This window comes from Pseudorca crassidens, unplaced genomic scaffold (assembly GCF_039906515.1).
Source record: "Pseudorca crassidens isolate mPseCra1 unplaced genomic scaffold, mPseCra1.hap1 Scaffold_64, whole genome shotgun sequence".
NCBI lineage: Eukaryota > Metazoa > Chordata > Mammalia > Artiodactyla > Delphinidae > Pseudorca > Pseudorca crassidens.
In genome coordinates, this window is record NW_027136316.1 from 1,570,542 (window position 1) to 1,591,715 (window position 21,174).

The 21,174-nt window shown below is 43.9% G+C and overlaps 1 long non-coding RNA gene across 1 annotated transcript in view; it reads left to right on the forward strand.

Annotated features, from left to right (window-relative positions):
- LOC137218234 (uncharacterized) overlaps positions 1–21,174 on the forward strand; it is a 147,540-nt gene that overhangs the window by 87,595 nt on the left and 38,771 nt on the right. The gene's annotated exons all lie outside the window — the stretch shown is intronic.

Genomic DNA, 21,174 nt, shown 5'->3' on the forward strand with positions numbered 1-21,174 from the left:
TGACTCTGTATCAGTAAACCCCAGTGTGGTCTTTCTATCAATCCTCTGGCTCCCTCACTGAAAAGTCTTAATGCAACTCACTCATATATATGAGATAATTTTCATCGTGAAAACCTTGAACCTTGAGGGGGCCCTGTGGTGGGGACATCATTGAGAACAGTAGTTGGAGCTGTCCCATCACTGTGACCTTCCGGCACCTGGACTGCCACCCAGGCTGGGCACTATGTGTTCTCCTCCTGGCCCACGAGGGCGTTCTTGTTGCATCCCAAATCCCTCTCACATTGTCTCTCCCACTCCCACCCATCACAAGTTAGTTTCTCTGAAAGCAGAGGTTGGTATGGATCTGGACAAGCAGGACTGTGTATTAAATGTCAGCCTTTGTGGCAGGCAGGGAGGAAACAGGATCAGGCAGACGGCAAATTTGAGCTGTGATGCAGCCATGGTGAAGGCTTGCCCAGACCCCCGGGGTGGGAGGTGGGCCTCTGAAGCATATGTGACCCTCACAGTTGTTCCGGGACCCGCACTGCACTTGGCCAGCCTGAGTGCAGTGGAGGACCAGCAGGTGAGAACCCACATGCGGCAGGCGCTGGGGCTCCTCCAGCCACCACGATCCACCAGTCTGAGTGACACAGGCTCTAATTCGTACACCTTCCAGCTCTCAGGGTTCTGCTCATATGAGTTGCTAAAGAAGTGGCCAGTGATCAGCTGATCACCCTACCCTGAGTTTACCTACATCAGTTGCCTGTCTGGGAGCTGAAAGACCAGCCCGGGGTGGATGCGGCAGAGCTGCCGCCACAGCTGCCTCCATAACATCTGAACTGCCTGGTCCCACCACTCACCCTGGGCCAGCTTCCTCACCTCACCTCTTACCATCACCACTTCGCTTAACAAAATTAGGTCTCTATTTGAATTTCTTCTGGCGTTTCTCATCGGTCTGGAAGATTATACACTAACATTTATAAAGCACTTGGACAGCTTTGACTAAATTATGTTATGTTTGTTTACATTTAGCCCCTGTTCAGTCTGCCATCTTGAAACCAAATGGCAACTACTACATTTCCCAATCTCCAATGTTTGAAAATCTGAGTAAAAATTGGAAACCTCTCATTGTAAACATATAGAAGATTGAGTGTATGGGAATATGTGCACCCAAATTATGTACATATTTAGTCCTGTTAATTGATTTTTTTGCAGGCTATGACTTAAACCAACTCATTGCCTATACTTAAGTGAGAAACGATTAACATCCTCCAGTAAGTGCCAGCACCCACACTCGGGGCAAGCCAGAAGTGCCCTTAGCTGTCCTGCACATCCGACCATCTGGAGGGGAGGAAACTGAGAGCAGGGAAGGAGAAGAAATCCCTGGAGGAAGCTTCCTCACCCCCACTCCAGACGGGGCGCACGGGGTGGGAGAGCAGTTTGGCATGCACTCCCCTCACTAAGACTGTGCGGTTCATGCTGGTCTTCAGAGCTCACTTCGTGCTTCACTTGAGGGATTCCGTTGTGGAGGCTTCACTGTGATTGCAGGTTGGGTCTTCTCTGCCCGCCTCCCCCACACATTTCACTTTGCCCTCAAGACTTCATTTTTACAGGCAAACAGTGTGTCTCAGTGGGCAGAGCTGAGCACGCAGTAGGCAAAGGCTTGACTCTCAGATGTAATATATATTCATATTATTATGTTAACTCATTTATATTGATTAATTTACTTTATTACAACTATATAAACATAATATATAAATAATATATAATATAGCAATACTATAATAATACTTATATTCCAGTAATATATGTTAATATTGAAAATGTATAGGCTAATTTAGTTAGTGACATCACTGGCAAGAAGACTAATGAAGACGAAATAAATCAGAAGAGGCCAGAACTTTGAAGATCTTTGAGGGAACGCCTTGCCCATGATGTAAGTGGAGAGAAGTATATGGAAGGTGTTGGCTAGGGCTGCCTGCACTGCTCCTTTTGACCCCTGTTGCTGGGTCAAGAGTGAACCAGGGCACCCCAAGTGTGTGGGCAAAGAAGGAGCCCAGAGACCAGGGCAAATCCACCCTGGCCTAGTGCCTTCCTTCTTTCACCACATCGCAGTGCCCCAGTCCGCGCGCGCCTCAGCTCCTCATTTACACTCTTGTGAACAAATGTTGTCACTTCTCCTACACAATGAAGTGTACATGGTGCAGGAGAAATGGCACCTACCACATGGTGACACACATCTTAAAGCTGGGGAGAGGGAGAGGGGGAGAGGGAGAGGGGGAGAGAGAGAGAGAGAGAGAGAGAGAAAAAGAGAGAGAGAGAGAAACACCAGTTTTATACTATAATATAAAATATAGGAAAATACAAATTGATGTTAAAACTGTTTATAACAACTTAGCCTTTATTTTCATCTATGCCAGCACTATACATTTTAGTAGTCATCTAAGTAATCTGGTTCTAAAATCATAACGTAGGCTTTAAATTTTGAAATAATACAGTTTTCTACGTTACCAAAAATGTACTTTAGAAGCCAGTATTCAAATCCTCCAGTGTCTTCTTAGCCCAAGCAGACCTTTTTAGCATCTTCAGAGACCCTATCAGAATGTGCCCTGGAGGTTAGGGGGAGTTTCCTGGATCACAGTCAGCCCTTCCCCTGTTGCCGATCAATGTGGGTGTTTATTGTAACTGGTTGCGAGAGAGCTATGTGAGTGGCTCTGGCACCTACACACGCAGGAGCACTTTGTCACCATCAACATCTTTGGCAGGTGCAGCTGCAGCTTGTAAGCAGCCTTAGATCCCGGCCACCAAGCAGGCCAAGCCGCCCCACTGTCCCTCTTACACCGCTGGTAACCCTCACCGGGATCAGAGTGCACTGAGCCCTCTTGTCCCCTCCTACCCTTCCCCACTCAGAGCCACGGCCAGTGTCCTGGTTCTGGTTCTGGTTTGGGGAGGAAGAAGTACAGGCCCAGCCCTGGAGAAGTCCGCAGGGGGGACCCTATCTGCTCACACAGCCTGTGGACTTGTCATGGAGGTTCGGGTGCATCGTGATGGCTGGAGGAGCCTCAGCGCCTGCCATGTGCAGGTTCTCACCTGCTGAACAAAAACTCAGAATCCCTCCAGGTGTGGGTGTAGCCGAGGGGAAGGTGAGACTCAGATTGTACAACGGTGGAGGAGAGGGTTTTCTATGTTCCACAGCACAGACAAAACATTTTCTCAGCTAGAAATATTGATGGCTGAGCACTGGCCCCACCAAGTGGAGGGATTGGTGGATGTCCTGAGCCGGGGTTTCTCAGGGAAATGCGAGGAGATGTTGGGAGGACGGGAGATGCCGGTGAGAGCCTGGGACCTGACGTCCACCCGTATGATCTCAGCACGGGAGGTGCGGGTTATAAATAGGATTTTCCCCAAGTCAGAGCAGCTGCTTTCCCTGGGTCTGATGTTGACTCTTTATTATAATAGTGAGATACATGCAGAACAAGAGACCAAGACCTGCAGCCGAGTGTCCTCTAAACCCTTCATTCTCCATCTGGCATAAGCTCTCTGATACCGAGCTGTCTCCCACTGAGTTCCAGGCCTGTTCCACACACTGAGGTGCAGCAGTGGGTGATGAAAAAGGAGGGAGTCCCCATTCTCATGCAGGCGACAGAATTGTGGGGGAGACAGAAAAGAATAAAATGGACACAACGTCCGATGGTGATATGTATCTTGGGGAGAAATAGTCAGGAAGGAAGGTTGAGCAAATTTCTGAGTGTGTTCAGTGAACAATGGAGAGAGCAGAGTGTTCCACGCTGAGAGATCAGCAAGTGCAAAGGCCCTGAGGCCACAGTGGGCTGCATGTTGAGAGTCTTAGTTACTAGTGTGGATTCTTAGATTTCTCTTGAGTCTGCATTTTGCTTTTATTTGTATTCTTCCTTTCACTTTCTTAGCTCATTAACATAAAAGCCTCACCACCAATCTGTTGAATTCAGCATATTCTATTCCAGTGACTCAACGTGAAAACTTTGGTGACTTTGGGTCAACTCAGTGCATGTCTATTGAGTGGCCTCCCTGGACCCAGCACTCTGTGAGGAGCTAGCAGGCTGTGGAATTTACTTGAGGGGTCTCCACCTTGATGACCCCAGTTCATGAACTTCCTCTGTGTCCTCAGTCTCCTTCCACTCCACCTCCTCCCATCTCATCTGGGTCATGAGTTCTGGTCATGACACTCTCTCACACTTTCATCTTCTATGTCCAGCTCCTTCCAGAGGTCTCTGCCCAAAGGTCCTCCAAGCTTCTCAAAGTCAGTGCAGCCCAAACTGAGTTGCATTTTTTTTCTTGGAAGTCCCTTTGGTAAGAAAGCCACTAATGCGCCCCCCCAAGCTCCAGAAATGGCTGTTGCCTCACCCCACCCCAGCAGCCCACACCATGATCCCACTGCTGCAGGACTCCCCACCATCCTCTCTTTCCTTTCAGTCCTGGGATGCACACCAAACTTTCCCTCATCGCAAAGGCCGTTCATGTGGCAGACAAATACACATGTGTCACCACATGTGGTCATTGCTGGTAAAGAGCTACAGGATCCCAGAGCAGAGGACAGACATATCTCCCTGAGCAGGTAGAGCACAGCTCACTGCGGCAGCAAAGCCCATATAGGGAGTGAGGCAGGCATCATGCTGCAGCATCTCCCCACTCTTCCCCCAGTGCACCCTGTGTTCCCAAGCCACCATCTTGGTGGGATGCCGTCCTTCTGTGGTGTTAGGGGCATGCCCTTGTATTCCTTCATTCCCTTATTCATTCATCTTGTGTGTTTCCTGCTCAGTGCCACTTTGGCGAGAGGAGAACTCATCCTTCGAGTCCCAGCTCAGATGTTGCCTCATCCATGAAGACATGCTGATGGCCACCCATTCTTGCTGACTTTGGCCCCATGTGCAACACCCCAGGGCTGTGATCATGCTTTGATTACCTCTCCAGCCTGTGAACTCTGTGAGGACACTGGGCGAGACTCAGAGAGGAGCTCGTAAATGTGTGGTGATGACTAAATGACTGAACAGTGAAAGGATTAAACACAGGCCATGTGTAAGTCAAGTTCACCGAAGGTCAGTTTCCTCCTCCTCCTCCTCCTCCTCCTCCCTCATTCAAGGACCAGGAGGCCGAGGGGCATTACTCACCTTCACCTCCTCTGCCACTTCAGTAGTCTGGAGGTCTGTTATCTTTCATTTCAATTTGTTTACACTTTGAAGACATTTCATGGCTGTACCTCTCAGTATTGAAAAGCTTAAAGGCAGGAGTCCTTCTGTGGTTCCTGAGCCAGGAGAAGATATTATGGGAGCACATGGGGTTGAGGAGGACGTGGCCCGGTGTCTGGACCCCTGGGCAGTGAGAAGTGGGGAAGCAGAAACAGAGGAAGTTTCCACCCCTCCCCCACCAGGACACATTCCTCCCTCTTTGCCTTTAACCAACCTGATTACGATTACCTGGGGTTCAGTGTTTCTCCTTGGTAGATTTACCGGCCACCAGACCTCATTTCTCAGCTTTCTGCATGGCCTACTTCAAGTCAATAGTGCCTTTGGAACCTCTGTTCCTAACTCTAAGTAAATCTGACAGTTATGCTGGCTGAGGTGGAGCCTGGATGAGTTCCTGGCATCTCACTGTAAGATGCTCAACTCTTGCTGTCCCCTGTCACTGCTGTCCCCGTAACCCCAGCTTGCAATATGATGATGGAATGTTTTCATAGAGGAATGAAAGAGTGAGTAGGAGAAGGGCAGGTGGCGTCAGGGCGGCACTGAAATACAGGGGACAGGACTTGGCTATTGGCTGGTCCTGACCTTTTGCAACTGGCCACACACCCTGAGTGTGCACAGTCTCCTGGGAAATCAAAAGTCCCAGCCTGAGCGTGTGGTCCACAGAGGGCTGAAGGATGTGACAGAAGCGGCCCACTCACAGGAGCCTGGGGAGCCCAGGGCTCAGAGCACACTGGGGAGTGGAGCCTCACTGGCAGTGTGCCCCCCTGGATGCCATCATCGTACAGCACACCACTCTGAGGATAAGTGGGCTGTACTTGATTGGGAGACCGTGGGTTCCGGGGGATCACGCTTTTGCCACCTCTGTCTCCTTTCGTCTCTCTGTCCATTTTCCACCACTACCCCACTCCCTGCACAGGTGTTGTCTTCTTTGGCCGCCAGCACGAGGCACCCATTGGTGGAGTCCTGGTCGGGGTGGGTGATTTGTGGGGTTGTCAGAAAATACAACAGGACTGCGCACATGCCCATGGGGCTTGGGGGAAGCTGTAGGATGGTGGAGCAAGTTGAGAATCTGCAGGAAAATATGACATAATACCGTGGAGCTGTGTGCAAAAAATGGTTATGATGGAATTTATATATTCTGTATGTTTCACATTTTAAAAAATTATAGAAAGTGTCTGTGTACGTGTGTATATCTTAATGATCTAGAATGACAAATTCTTATTTCTTATTTATTTATTTATTTTTGGCTGCGTTGGCTCTTCATGGCTGTGTGCGAGCTTTCTCTAATTGCAGCGAGCGGGGGCTACTCTTCATTGTGATGCGTGGGCTTCTCATTGCGTTGTCTTCTGTTGTTCCAGCGCATGGGCTCTAGGCTTGCAGGCTTCGGTAGTTGTGGTTTGCAGGTCATAGAGTACAGGCTCAGTAATCGTGGTGCATGTGCCCTCAGCACCATGTGAGATCTTCCCGAACCAGGGCTCGAACATGGGTCCTCTGCATTGGCAGGCGGATTCTTAACAACTGCTCCACCAGGGAAGCCCTAGAATGGCAAATTCTTAAGTGAAACAGACGAATGAACCACAGGCTGAAACGTGGATGAGACGCCACAACATGACACTAAGTGTGAGAAGCCAGACAGAGATGTCCAGAATTGTGCAATTCCAATTGCTTGAAATATACAGAACAGGCAAATCCATAGACAAAAAGCACACAGGGGGTTGCTGAAGGCTAATGGGGAAGAGTGAGGTGTGGAAGTGGCTGTATAGTGAGGTCTGGATTTCTTTCTGAGGTGATGGAATGTTCTCAATTAGTACTGATGATGGTTGTACAACTTTCTATGTCAACTCTAAATCACTGAATTGTACACTTATGAAAGGGTGAATTTTATGATATGTGTATGTATCTCACTTTAAAAATCATCATGAGTAAATGTGATTTTTATAAGAGAACGTCAAAAAAACATATAATCCTGAGTTGTTTGTTTATTGGTTGGTTCTCATTCTCACTCTACTAAGCTCTGTAGACATGACGAAAGACCTCCCAAGCGAGACAAGCACTATTTGTTCACAGCCGGCGCTACAGACTGAGAGGCACAGACACCGCCTCTCACGTTACACTGACCCAAGCACACGCAGAAGTGCTTTCTGGTGGCAAAAAAGAAAATTGTGATGTGAGGAAGCTGGAGGCAGCGGACAAGAAGAGGGGAAGCCCGCATGACTGCCTAGGGCAACATATTTGGCTTTCCTACATTCTGCTCTGAATGCAAAGGATGAATACTGAGGAAGTTTTCAGTTGCTGAGCAAGCACTGACACTTGGGGTCTCTTGCTGCACAAATTTGTGTCTGGCTTTCCAGATTGCGTCCTGCGGGGGGTGGGGCAGGACTTCATGATTAGAGGGATGAGTTCCCTGACTCCCAGGCGTAGATAGAAAATTCTGTATTCTGGAAACCCTCTTTCAACATCTTCAAATACTCTTGGGATAAAGAATCTTTAGTCAGTGTTTTCAAAATTAACTGCAAACAGTGGTAAGAATTACACTAGTGTTGAGTAACGAAAACAATGGTAATTTTCATTACCAAAATCTCAGGATTTCTTATTTCATGAATGCCCACATTGTGATGAGTCTACTGTGAGTCTTACACTGAAAGAAAAAAAAAAAACCACATTAATCCAATGTATATTTTTCTCATCCCCAATATCGTTGCCAAGCCATCTGGTCGACCTTGCTCCAGGAGCCCCCCAGGTGAAGCTCCACTGGTGCGAATCTCAGCGGGACGAACCCGGGTTGTGCAAGGGCGCAGGCGTACAGCCGCCGCCCTAACTCCTGGGGTCGACCCAGGCCGCCATTCGTCGCGTTGCTCGGTCCGGTGTGAGCCACCGCGGGTCCAGAGACCGTTCCTAGGATCCAGAGAGAGGGCTTATTCCGTGGGGGAGCCTCAGACCACCGCTTCCAAACAGGATTGCGCACGGGCTCGTGGCTCCTCCGGACTATCTGCGGACGGCCCAGGCCGCACCCTGTTTTCCAAACGTTTGTTACGGGCTCCGACCACCGAGACACAAGTGGGACGGCCGCCGCCTGGAGCGTCCTCCCCGCTTGCCCGCGATACTCCGTGTCGAACCCCGCGGTGAGGGGACCTGCGTGTGCTGTCGACACACAAGCGCTGCGCCGAGAACAGGTGACGAGAACATTGTATATGCAGCCTGACCTGAAGGGTATCCCATGTACGGAGCCCCGTGACCGCTTCACGTGGAACCTGGAGAAACGAAGGTGGTCGCCGGGGAGCAGCTCCACTGCCGCGACGGCACCTGGACGGACCCGGGTCCCCAAGGCGGCGAGGACGCACGGCCAGACGGCCTGTGGGTCGGGCGTCATGGTCCCACGGGCAGGAGGAAGAGGAGGCCCGCTGTCGCCCTCCCAGTGCTCCTTGTTTCTCCATCCGGGCCGGCTCCACTCCGGCGAGAGACATAAAAAGTTGGTGAATAAGTTCGGGATCCAGCGGAGAGACCGAGGAAAGCCAAACGCCGTCCGAGTACATCTGTGTCGTTCCGCACCTTCGGATGACTCGGAAAAATTGAGAAAGTACGACCACCAGGACGTGGAGGACGACGTCGGGCACGGACACCGTGTCCTATAACCACGCTCAGTCTTGCGGGTGGAGGGGTACCAGGGCGTGCTGGTAGACCCACCAGGACCACCCCAATCACAGCCACGAAGCGCAAGGCCGGCCTCACACCACATGAATCTTCTCGGCCAATCTCCGGCTACAGCAGGAAGCGCCCACGCCTCGGCGCCACCGGGACAGTCGCCGCCAGCATTAGCGCCTCCCGGAACTTTGCCTTGCGCCTGGCGGCCGAGTCACAGCCCTCGCGAAAGTCGCCGAAGTTACGGAGGGAAGGGACGATCTCAAAGCGGCCGCTATGTAGCGCCCGGCAAACGACTACAACGGAACCGGGAAGGATCCCGATCGCCGGCCGGCGAGGGTGCAGCGCGGGCCGCCCAAACGCCCGAGCTCGTCCCGGGGCGTCCGCCTCGGAGCTAGCCCCCGGCTCGGTACGACGCGGCCCGACCCCGGCAGCAGACAGAAAGGGGGAGGGAGCTGGGAACATGTCGCCGGGTGGTTGCAGCGAAGGATCCCCGAGCACACGGGCGGGTCCCTGCTCCTGGGGCGGACTTAGAGATATTGCGGCGACTCGGGCTGTGTGGAGTGAAAAACTGAAACGATGAATGTACTCGGTGAAAACATGTATGAATAATTTTTATTTGTGATTTCATAGTGGAGTCCTTGTGAAACATTTCTTTAAAAAGTCCAGAAGCCATCAAAGAAATGAATGGTAAACTTGACCACAAATTGATCTTTACATATTCCACAAGCAAAGTCAAATAACAAACTGCTGTGTGGGGAACATCTCTGCAAATTACATGTGTAATAAGAATATTGATATCAGCTTTACTTAATATAAAAACAGAGTATTTCAAAAACATAGACATAAAGAGAATTTAGGTAAATAAATTCTGGTTAGTGCATCCCCACAATGCATTATTATCAATTGGTGTTTGGGTTACTGATAGTTTTTAAATGACGTAGATCTATAGGTACTGACTTAGAAAGATGTTGATAATGAACTATTCAATGAAAATAGCCATTTGTAGAACTTCCAGGGTAGTTAAAAAATAATAATAATAAAGAAAAGAAAAGCCAGCACCAACAACAGGATATGCATTTACCTTTTAAAGAATCTGAGTTGGAAAGGCAAAGGAATTAGAATAGCTAAAACAACTCTGAAAAACAAGAATCAAGTCTTCCTTATAGCCTGGTGTCTGGAGCCAGAAAGATGAGTGTCTTCAGAAACAAAGATGGGCCGCACCTCCTGCTTTTCTGCCCCATACTACTACAGCTCCCAGGCAGGAGCTGGCATCCCAGCCCGTAAATGTCTCTGCTCCACCCAGGCCCAGATGCAAGTGGGGACCTTGTGTAAACTCGACTCTGCAGACCTGGCCTCCTCAGCCTGTTCCCTCATCCTGGGAGACCCTAGACATTCACTCAGGCGCCCCAGTCATCCCCACCAGTGGCTGCTGGCTGGATTCTCAATGGTTTTAGCTCTTCACTTCATGAGCCATGAGTTGCTTTCCCAAGGGAAAGAATTCCCCTTACACAACAGATGTGAACCAAGGGGACAACTGAACTTTGCACCTGGACTCATCATACACACTTTGTCTTCACATCTGGTGATGAACACTGATGAGAGTGGAGATGATACAGGCAACACCTCCTGACCCCAAGTTTACTATAAAACTTGTCCAGTCATGCAGAGGGGTGCACATTGCCTCAAGGCTCTCTGACTTTTCAATGACAATATTCCTGAACAAATAATAAATAACATATAATAATATATATCTTTTATTTATTGGCTTTTGTTATGTGAGAAGCACTTACCTATTAGATCATGTAATCACTCAACTCTCTCAAGAGGTTATGAAACTTATTCACACCTGAAAATTATGAAGTTCAAAATGGGAAATAATTTACCCACAATCAAAGCTGATTAGTGGCAGAAGATGGATATTTCTCGCCTTGTGTTGTCTGTAGATTTAATAAAAATTGGTGGAACACAGGGTTTATTTATTAATTCCCAAGTACAAATATTATAATTGCTAGCCCGGAACTCAGAACTTACATTCTGTCATAGAATGTGCTGGTTATTTCACACCACTTATGTGATATTCCTTAATCATGAAAACTATTGTGTATTCAGAGTGTGCACATCTCTGTGATGCTTTTGAAAGACATATGCCAAGTCAGCCCAGAGAAATATTGGACTTGGCCTCAAGAAGGGTTTGAGCTTTTGATACACACAGCTGCCTTATCCCAGTGCAGTCACCCTCAACCATCACCTCTGGATACTCTTGGGCATGGAGAAGCCTGAACCAGAAAGTCCAGCATGTTTTTAGGAATTAGCCACCTTCAAATTGTGGCTATAATCTTCATCAAAAAAGGGAGACCTGGGCTTCCATGGTGACTCAGTAGTTGACAGTGCCCCTGCCGATGCAGGGGACATGGCTTTGTGCCCCGGTCTGGGAAGATCCCAGATGCCGTGGAGTGCCTGGGCCCGTGAGACATGGCCGCCGAGGCTGCGCGTCCGGAGCCTGTGCTCCACAACGGGAGAGGTCACAACAGTGAGAGGACCACATACCGCAAAAAAAAAAAAAAAATAGGGAGGCCTGTTAGAGCCATTTCAGAGGACCCTGCACAGGGATGTGATGATGGAGAACAACAGTCATCTGTTCTCTGTGGATGACACTGTCAGCATTTATTTATTTAATAAAAAGTCATCCAGAGTAGCTTCCCCAGAGTTTACTCCCCTCCCCACCCTGACACATATACACTCATAAAGCACTTACTAAAACCTGGACGAAATGATCTTGTACATTTGTTTACTTCATCTTTGCCATTTCAAATGATAGTAGACTTTCCGATAACTGTAGTATGCCTTTCTTGCGGCTCCATATCTAACACTCACACCAGTGCTGGGCGCTCACTGCATGGAGGCCTTAAATGGATAAATAAATGCATTAAATATTTTCCAAAAACCATTCTGCTGTGCAAACTCCGGTGGAGTTTAACCCTACAAAGTTACACAGAACAGATATTGTCCCTTTAAAATTCAAGTCATAGGGTTGGCATTCAGTTATAATATTGGATTTTTTTTTTTTTGAAAATAAAGTTTAAGCCACTATAGAACAATTGATTCACACTGGTCAGAGGAAAGTGAGAAAAAATGATCCTGCAGTCTGTCAAAGTCCTGGGACCTACACATCAACAGACAGTTCCTTAACATCTGAAGCAATGGTCAGCGTCCTTCTGTTCTGGGGAAGGGCTGGTGGTGCTGCCAGAGCTCAGGACGCCCTTCCCTGTGCTGCTCTTTCCTGTTGGCCTTGCTTCTCCTCCTGATGTGAACCTGAAGACCACACGCAGATCCCAAATCAGAACTCCAAATCCATATACATTTTTCCACAAATGGTTTTTGCCTCTACAAGTAGATGTGATTTCCCAGCCGTAATCAGGAGAAGAGGTGTAGAGGAAGAAAGAGGATTCCCAGAGTCCCAGCTCTAGGTGGGCTCCAGGCTCTTGAGATTCCATGTGGAGAGGGCCTGGTCAGTGAGAGAACTGGACCTGTAATGTCAACTGCAGATTTCCTTGAAGAAGAAGTCTTCTCACACCTTGTAAGGCCAATGCAGAAATACCACTCCAATGGTGTCCTAATTCTTTGAGCACATTAATCTCTATTCATCTAACTTTATGTACATTCCTTGGCTTCTGAGAAAGTGCTCTTTCTGTTACTATTATTCATGTAGCAACTTTTGTTTCAGTCTCTCCCTTTTGTTGATTTACTGTGTCTTAATCTCCCTGACATCCCACCTTCACTTTATTTTTCAGTCATTTTACTCTTAAAAATAGTATACATCATCAATGTTCTATATCATGTATCTAATTGTTGCTATATTCCTCCATTTCACATCTTTTCTCTGTGTTAAAGCCAATACTTGACACATACTTACATTAGCCTTGTGAGCATTTGCAAAATTCTCCTTCCCCTAAGTCACTGTAGCTATTTCTTTTCTCTTTTTCTCAGACATGGAAGGTGACCTTAAAAAACATGAAGTGATACCAACACAGCATGCGTTCAGGAAGGACCCATTTATCTGCAGGTCAATGGTATGTTTCTTGGGGATGAACTCAGTCGTCACATAAGAGACCTGGTAATGGGATAAAATAGGAGTTCATGACAATCTGCTGATGGATAAAACGCCTAAGCATAAATTCTGTCCCAGTAGAATATTTGGAATACTTTAAATTTTGGAATAACATTTCCCTGAAGACAAACTGGAACTTCAGTTTCAATAAAAGTGGAATTGCCTCAACATAGCTCATGTATATAACGTGTGAAAAATAAAGAAGACTTAAAATTTAATCAGAAAGTTATGCAGGCGAGAGGCTACAAAATAGAAAATCAGTGTGAATTCACCAAGTAACACTGCATGTGAATAGAACGAACATGGGCAGTTTATTTTAAAAGAAGACTACCAGTGAGAGAGAAGACTAGAGCCAGTACGTAGAGAAATGAGTACATGGACGTGCGTGAACATCTGTAACAGCCTCTCCTTTCCTTGCACATAGCAGAGTCTTCACTCTGGAGGAGAGTCCATGGAATGTAATGCATGTGAGGAGATTTCACACGCAACAACGTGAATTTCACAGGTATTAACTCAAACAGGAGAGAATCCCTATAAATGCTATGAATGTGGGAAAGAATTTAACTAGAGCCTTCACCTTTATATACACCAAAAATTCACACAGGAGAAAAATCCTCAACTTGTCACTAATCTGGAAGAGTCTTTGGCCAATATTCCTTTTTTAAGTATCAATAACATAAGGTGAATTATACTGCAGAGAAACCATATAGATCCTATCAATGTGGGAAAGCTTTAGTCAATGCTCTAAACTTAGATGGCATGAGAGAACTCACCCTGGAGGGACCCCTATAAATGTTATGACAGTGAGAAATAGCTCAGCTGGAGTTTTGCCTTTACACACATGAAAAATCACACTGGAGAGAAACCCTAAAAACGAAGTGAATGTGGAAGACCCTTCATCAGAGGCCAACTTTCATTCACATATATGAGCTCAAATAGCAGAGAAGTTCTATGTCAGGAATAAATCTGGAAGAGCTTTCAGTTGAAACTTGGTTACTTCAAAGTCGTGGACTCATTCACGCTGGAGAGGAAACTTTGTGAGTGTCATCTATGTGGGGAAACATAAGACAAAGCCATGACCTTAGACATCATGTGAGAAGTCACATTGGGAAGAAGCCCTATAAATATAATAAATGTGGAAGAACTCTTAGATGCTGCTCTCACATTTATATGTACCAGAGAACTCAAGAAGAGATACTCTATATCTGCAATCAATGAGGTAGAGCCTTCAGCTAGAATTTCTCTTTCTTAAACCACCGGGACACTCAAGTGAAGAGAAACCCTACACCTGTACTCATGGTGGAAGAGCCTTCAGTAGGAGCTCCAGTCTCAGCACACACAGAGGACTCAGAGTCAGCATTAATTCAACTAATCCTGTTACTTCAATTTTTAATGTATTATTTCTCTCATAAATTAAAAGAAAATTATAAATTAATTTACTCTTTTACAAGGCTGCTACTCCTGGAGAACTGTATGTACCTGGACAGAAAAATTCCAAGAACTCAGAGTCAGGCAGTGGTTTATCCCCATATTAGAATTTTGGAGCCAAAGGATTTTTCTCACAAGAAGGGCAGATACCTATCTCGGTACTGAGAAACTGGCAGATCATTGCAGACATGGAGCAATCCATTTCCAGATTGTTTTAGAACAGCAGGCTTGAATGTACTAATTCATGGAAACATAAAGCACCGTTCCCAGGATATAGAGAGAGAGCTTATTCCATGGGGGAGCCTCAGACAACTGCTTCCAACCAGGATTGTGCCCGGACTCAGGGCTCCTTCCGACCACCAGCGGATGGCCCAGGCCGCACCCCGTTTCCCACACGTTTGTTAGGGACTCTGACCACCGAGACCCAGGTGGGACGGTCGTGGCTCCTGGAGAGTCCTCCCCGCTCGCCCGCGACACTCCGTGTCGTCCCCCGCGGTGAGGGGACCTGCGTGTGGTGTCAACACACAAGCACTGCGTCGAGGCAAAAAGGAGACAGGACGCTGGTTGCTGCCAGTGTAGACGCAGCCAGAATGCAGGGGAATCCCATCCACGGAGATCTGTGACTGTTTCCTGTGGAACATGCAGAAAAGAAAGTGGCCCCCGGTGAGCAGCCCCAGTGCCACGACAGCACCTGTACGGACCCAGGCTCCCAAAGCAGCGAGGACGCACCGTTGGATGGCCTGTGGGTCGGGGCATCATCATCCCGTGGGCAGGAGGAAGGGAAGGCCCGCGGTGGCCCTCCCAGCGCCTCCTTGTTTTGCCATCCGGCCCGGGCTCCACTCCAGCGAGAGACGTAAAAAATTGGTGAATAAGTTCGGGATACAGTGCGGAGGCCAGGGAAGGCCAAGCGCCGTCCGAGTACATCCGTGTCGTTCCCCACCTCCCGATGACTTGGAAAAACTGAGAAAGTACGACCACTAATATACTGTTGAATTCTTTTTGCTAGTATTTCACTGAAAATTTTTGCATCTATATCAGTAATACTTGACAGTTTTTTTTTTTTCTTGTAGTGTCCTTAACTAGCTTTGGTATCAGGATAATGCTGGACTCATTAAATGAGTTTGAGAATGTACCTCAAAGTTTTTTAGAAAAGTTTGACATGGATTTGTTTTAATTCGATTTAAATGTTTGGTTGAATTTCCCAATGAAACCATCTGGTCCTAGCCTTTTTTTTTGGAAATTTTTTATTACTGATACAATCTTTTCACTCATCGTTGGTCTGTTAGGCTTGTCTATTTCCTCATGATTCAGTTTTGGTAGTTTTTCTGTTGCTAGGAATTCTTTTCTTCTAGGGTATCAAACTTGATGGTATATATGTGTTGATGGTCACCTCTCATGAGCTGTGGTATTTTTGTTGCATCAGTTGTAATGTCTCCTTTTTCATTTCTGATTTTATTTGAGTATTCTCTTTTATTCTTCATTAGTATAGCTAAAAGGTTAATTTTGTTTTCATTTCAAAAACCACCCTTGCATTGATGTTTTCTATTGTTTGCATGGTCTCTGTTTTATTTCTATTCTCATATTTCTTATTTCATTGCTCTGCTACTTGTGAGCTTAGTGGTTTGTTCCTTTGTTTGCTAGTCCCCTGAGAAGTAAATTTGTTTATTTGTGATCTTTCTTTTTTCATATTGTAGGCATTTGTTGCAATAAACTCTCTTATTACTGTTTTTCTTGCAGCCCATAAGTTTTAGCAACTTGTGTTTCCATTTGCTTTTAAAAAATTTTTTTAATTTAAAAGGCATTATTGTAAAGCTGTTGTAATTTCCCCCCAGTTTTATTGAGATATAATTGAACACAGTACTATTTAAGTTGAAAATGTACATTATAATGATTTCACTTCCATATATTGTGAAATTGTTATTACAGTAAGATTAGTTAACATACATCATCTTATATAGATGCAAGAAAAGAAAGAAAAGGAAAATATATTCTCCTGTGATGAGAGCTCTTAAGATCTACTTGCTGAACATCTTTCAAATATACCATATGGCAGTGTTAACTCTATTCATCATGTTGTATATAACGTTCTCAATACTTACTTACCCTATAACTGCAAGTTGGTACTTTTGGACTTCATCAAATTCTGCCTCTTCCCACTTCCCTCCTCTGGTAACCAAAAATCTGATCTTTTTCTATGAGTGTTTTGTTGTTTTATTTTTTTTTTCCCACATGTAAGCTTGGTCTGACTTCTCTCACTTAGTATAACGCCCTCAAGGTCCATCCATATTGTCACCAATGGCGGGATTTCCTTCTTTCTTATGGCTGAATATTACTCCTTTTTCTAAATATATCACAAGGTTTATATCCACTCATCTGTTGATAGACACACGTTTTTTCCATGTCTTGGCTATTGTAAACACTGCTGCTATGAACATGGAGGTGCAGATATCTCTTCAACATAGTGTTTGTAATTCTTTTAATATATTCCCATAGTTTAAAATGCTGGACCATATGGTAGCCCTATTAAATTTTGAGGGCCTTCTCTAGTGTTTTCCATAGAGGCTGAACCAATTTATAAGACAACCAAAAGCACACAAATCATCCATTTTCTCCACATCTTTGCTAGCATTTGCTAGCAGATCTCTTGTCTCTTTGATGAATTCCATTCTAACAGTCCTGAGGTGATATCTCATTGTGGTTTTTATATAATTTCCCTGATGTGTAGTGACGTTGAACACATTTTCATGTATTTGTTGTACATTCACATATCTTCTTTGGAAAAATGTCTGTTGGGGTCTTTGGCACAGATTTTAATTGGCTTAATTATTTTGTGCTACTGAGTTCTATGATGTATTTTGGATATCAACTCCTTATTTGTTGTAAGGTTTGCAAATATTATTTTTGATTACATAGGCTCTTTTCATCTTGTTGATGATTTATTTTGCTGTGTAGCAGACTTTTAGTTTGATATAGTTCCACTTGTTAATTTTTTAAATTGTTGCTTGTGCTTAAGGTATCATCAAAAATAATATTTAAGACCATGTTAAAAATTTTTTTATTGTTTTCTTCGAGGAGTTTTATGGCCTCCCGTCTTTACCTTATCTTATTTCTATTTAATTGTCATGAGTGGTGTTAGACAGGAGTCTAGCTTTATTCTTTTGCATGTAACTATGCAGTTTTCCAAGCACTGTTTAATGAAGAGATTGTCTCTCCACCGAGTGTTCCTGACTGTCTTATCAAATATTAGTTCACCTTATATGTATGGGTTTATATCTGGATTCTCAGTTCTATTCCATTGTTGTGTATGCCTTTTTACATGACAATACCATACTATTTACATTACTATAGTTTATAATACAGTTCGATAACATGGAATGTGATACCTCCAGGTTTGTTGTTCTTTCTCATGATCGCATCGCATAGACAAGTTCTTTTTTGATTCCTCATACATTTCTCTGTTGTTTTATTCTACTTTAAAAAATGCCATTGGATTTTGATAGGAATTGCATTAAATCCATAGATGGCTTTAGGTGGTGTGGACATTTTAAAAATATTAATTCGTCCAATCATGAACAAGGGATAACTTTACGTTTATTTCTGTCTTTTGCAATTTTTTTCATCAGTGTATTGTAGCTTGTATTGTAGATCTCTTTCAACTCCTTAGATAAATTTATTCCTTATTATTTTATTAGTTTGGATGCTCTTATAAATAGAATGGTTTTCTTTTTTCAGATCATTGTTAGTATATAGAAATATGACTGATTTTTGCATTTTAAGTTTTTATTCTGCAACTTTACTGATTATGTTGATTAGTTTTAATAGATTTTTGGTGAAGTTTTTCAGTTTCTATATATAAAATCATGTTATCTTAAAATAGACACATTTTTACTTCTTAATTTCCAATTTTGATGCCTTTTATTTCTCTTCCTTGACTGATTGCCCTGGCTAGGACTTCCATTACTATGCTGAATGAGTGGTGAGAGTGGACTCCCTTGTCTTGTTTCTGATATTAGACAAAAAGTTTCACACTTTCATTTTTGAGTGTGCTTTGAACTGTGACCTTGTCATATTTGGCCTTTTTTTAAAAAAAATATTTACTTTTTGCTGCATTGGGTTCTTGTTTCTGCATGCGGGCTTTCTCTAGTTGCAGTGAGTGGCAGCTACTCTTCATTGTGGTGCATGGGCTTCTCATTGCAGTGGCTTCCCTTGTTGCAGAGCATGGGCTCTAGACATGTGGGCTTCAGTAGTTGTGGCACACAGGCTCAGTATTTGTGGCTCACGGGCTCTAGAGTGCAGGCTTAATAGTTGTGGCGCATGGGCTTAGTTGCTCCTTAGCATGTGAAATCTTCCCGGACCAGGGCTTGAACCCATGTCCCCTGCATTGGCTGGCAGATTCTTAACCACTGCGCCACCAGGGAAGTCCCGATATTTAGCCTTTATTATGTTGAGTTACATTCATTTTATACCTAACTTAACAAATGCTTTTTCTGTGCCTATTGATATTATATTTTTCCTTTGTTCTATTAATATGATGCATCATATTTATTTGATTTGCTAGTCTTTATTCAAAATTTTTAAACCTATATTCATCAGTGTTATTGGCCTGTAATTGGCAGTGTTCATTTCAGATTATTATATCAAAGTAATGCTGGCCTCGTAAATTGAGCTTGGGAGTTTTCTCTCCTTATCCGTTTTTTCTCTTTCTTTTTTGAAGACTTTTAGGTTTGGCATTAATGCATTAAATATTTGGTAAAATTTACCAGTGAGGCCATTTGATCTTGAGTTTTTCTTCATTTGAAGAGTTTTCATTACTGATTTAATTTCCATACTACTAATTGCTTCATTTAGATTTTCTCTTTCTTCCTAATTCACTTTTGATGGGTTGTATCTTTCTAAGAATTTTTTTCATTTATCTAGGTTGCCCAGTTTGTTAGCATGTAGTAGTTCAAAGTAACATGTTATCCTTCTTATCTCTGTAGTGGTGTTGTAATGTCTTCTCTTTTATTTATAATTTTGTTGATTTGGGTCTTCTCTCCTTTTCCTTGGTTAATCTAGCTAAAGGTTCAAAATTTTATCTTTTAATGAACCAACTCTTAGCATCACTGTTCTTTTCTATTGTTTTCCTCTTCTCTATCACACTGATTTCTTCTGTAATCTTTATAATTTTCTTGCTTCTGCTAATTTTGGGCTCAGTTTTGTCTTTTTCCACGTCCTTGAACAGAAGAGTTAGGTTTTTTATTTGAGATATTTCTTAATTCGGAAGGTAAGCATTTGTTGCAATAAACCTCCCTCTTAACACTCCTTTGGCTGCATCCCATAGCTTTTAGTACACTGTGTTTCCATTTCAGTTTGTCTCCAAATACTGTGTTATTTCTTCTTAAATTTATTCTTTGATAAATTAGTTGGTCAGGAGAGTGTTGATTAATTTTTTGTATTAGTTAGAGTTCCAGTTTTCCTCCTGTTATTGATTTCTAGTTTAATAATATTTTCAGATAATATACTTGGTATAAATTAAGTCTTCCTGAATTTATTAAGATTTGATATGTGGTCTGTCATATGGTCTTTGCTAGAAATTATTTTTTCTGCACTTGAGAAGACTGTGTATTCAGCGTATGTTGGATAGAATGCTCTGTATATGACTCTTAGGATCATTTGGCCTTTAATGTTCTTCAGATAAACTGATTCTTTTTTCTTTAATTGAAATATAGTTGAGTTACAATGTCGTATTAATTTTTGCCGTATAGCAATGTGTCTCAGTTATACACTTATATACATCTGTTTTATATTCTTTTCCATTATGGTTGATCTCAGGATATTGAATATCCTGTTCCCTGTGCTATACAGTAGTACATTGTTTTTTATCCATTCTATATGTAAGAGTTTGCAGCTACTAACCCCAAACTCTCAGTCCATCCTTCCCCAACTCCCTCCCCCTTGGTAACCACAAGTCTGTTCTCTATGTCTGTGAGTTAGTTTTGTTTCGTAGATAGGTTCATTTGTGTCATATTTTAGATTTCACATATAAGTAATACCATATAGCATTTGTCTTTATCTTTATGGCTTACTTCACTTAGTATGTTAATCTCTAGTTGCATCCATGTTGCTGCAAAAGGCATTATTTCATTCTTTTTACGGCTGAGTAATATTCCATTGTATATTTGTACCACATCTTCTGTATCCATTCATCTGTTAATGGATATTTAAGTTGCTTGCTTGTCTTAGCTATTAGAAACAGTGCTTTTATGAACATTGGGGTGCATGTATCTTTTCGAATTATGGTTTTCTCCAGATATATGCCCAAGAGTGGGATTGCAGGATCATAAGGCAACTCTATTTATAGGAACCTCCATACTGTTCTCCACAGTGGTTGTGTCAATTTATATTCCCACCAACAGTGTAGGAGGGTTCCTTTTCTCCACACGCCCTCCTGTGTTTCTTATTTGCAGACATTTTAATGCTGGCCATTCTGCCTGGTGTGAGGTGGTACCTCATTGTAGTTTTAATTTGCATTTCTCTAATAATTAATGATGATGGGCAACCTTTCGTGTGCCTATTGGCCATCTGAATGTCTTCTTGAGAGAAATGTCTGTTTCAGTCTTCTGCCCATTTTTGATTTGTTTTTTCGGTTTTTTGTTGTTGAGTTGTATGAGCTTTTTGTATATTTTGGAAATTAAGCCCTTGTTGGTCACATCATTTGGAAATATTTTCTCCTAGTCTGTATGTTGTCTTTTCATTTTGTTTATTGTTTCTTTTGCTGTAAGAAAACTTATAAGTTTGAGTGGGTCCCGTTTGTTT